The sequence below is a fragment of the Micropterus dolomieu genome, linkage group LG01, assembly GCF_021292245.1.
Source record: "Micropterus dolomieu isolate WLL.071019.BEF.003 ecotype Adirondacks linkage group LG01, ASM2129224v1, whole genome shotgun sequence".
Classification (NCBI taxonomy): Eukaryota; Metazoa; Chordata; class Actinopteri; order Centrarchiformes; family Centrarchidae; genus Micropterus; species Micropterus dolomieu.
The window spans coordinates 48,564,382-48,565,611 of NC_060150.1; the positions used below are offsets into that span (position 1 = coordinate 48,564,382).

The 1,230-nt window shown below is 38.0% G+C and overlaps 2 protein-coding genes and 2 long non-coding RNA genes across 12 annotated transcripts in view; 2 read left to right on the top strand and 2 right to left on the bottom strand.

Moving 5' to 3' along the window:
• LOC123968058 (NACHT, LRR and PYD domains-containing protein 12-like) overlaps positions 1–1,230 on the top strand; it is a gene marked incomplete at its 3' end in the record, with an annotated part of 261,415 nt that overhangs the window by 49,538 nt on the left and 210,647 nt on the right. The gene's annotated exons all lie outside the window — the stretch shown is intronic.
• LOC123968672 overlaps positions 1–1,230 on the bottom strand; it is a 95,197-nt gene that overhangs the window by 9,060 nt on the left and 84,907 nt on the right. The gene's annotated exons all lie outside the window — the stretch shown is intronic.
• The window catches only part of sugct (succinyl-CoA:glutarate-CoA transferase), an 84,003-nt gene that overhangs the window by 1,668 nt on the left and 81,105 nt on the right, over positions 1–1,230 (top strand). The gene's annotated exons all lie outside the window — the stretch shown is intronic.
• Positions 1–1,230, bottom strand: part of LOC123968610 — a 12,591-nt gene that overhangs the window by 717 nt on the left and 10,644 nt on the right. The window lies entirely within an intron of this gene.

Below are 1,230 nucleotides of genomic sequence, written 5' to 3' on the forward strand. Positions count from 1 at the left end.
CTTGGAGCAAAAGTTATCAGAAGAGTTGTGAAAGTCCAGACTTCTTTCCTTCATCCGGACCTTTACTTTGAAAGTGTTGTTCCTCACCTGATAAAAGAAGTGTGAAAAGTGAGCGGACACGTTTTAAACTTTGTTAAATGTGTCACTGCGCTGACAGGACTCACATTTCTCACATTAACTGGCTCCAGAAACTTTAATTAGCTTTGTTGGTCAAAGTCTAATTCAGGTTTGTTAAGCTAGCTGCTCACTGGAAAGTTTCAGGCTTCTTCCTCTTACAATCATTTAGCAATATATCAATATATCAATATATATATGTATATAAAGAGCTTTCTAACTGCTGATTAAAATGTGAACAGGCCAAATAATCCCAGCTCATAATCAGCATCATGTTTATCGGCCGGTTTCTCCACAAATCTCTCTAAATAAAGATGAAATAAGGGATCAATGATTGTGTGTGAGAAACATTAACAGCCAGTTATTTCCCAGGAATCCTTTCAGTCAATAACTTCCAATCACACTCATTGATAAGACACAGTGAGGCAACAAAGCTGTCGGAGGTTCAGAAGAAGCTGTTAATGGTGAATTATTGTGAGCAAACAGCAACAGGCTCAAAGAGTTTCACCATCTTTAGCTGCTTCACTCAGTAAAGTGGCATTGAACCTGATCAATACTATCTAAGCCAGTACTGATTGGACCAGGTTTGGCCCCACTTACCCGAGCCATTGAGAGTCCCAGTGTCAGGACATGTAGATGTGTTGTTCTCCACTGGTCATACTGGTAAACGTTACTGGTTCTTCCCTTTGTGTTGCTCAGCAGTTACCTTGTTTAGCTGCTACTCAAACATCAGAATTGATTCTCAACAATATTAATATTAATAATGATGTCAGCGCTTCCTGAAGCTGCACTGCTCCACTCTCTGTTGTTATGTTTGGATAAAGCCGCCCCTACTGCAGTACAAGTACACGTAACTCTTCACTGCGCTACATTTATTTGACACTTACACTTACTTTGACATAAAAACACACATGATGTGCTTTTATAATACGATGCAGTACTTTACTACTAATGTACCTCGTAGTACACAAAGTATCTGAAACGGCAGCATTAAAATACTCTTACATGTATTTGTTATTGACACAAACAGAGTAATATAATATTCTATAATAATATAACTCTGTGAAAGAAGGCGTTCTGCATAATGAGTACTTTTACTTTGACACTTTAAGTACA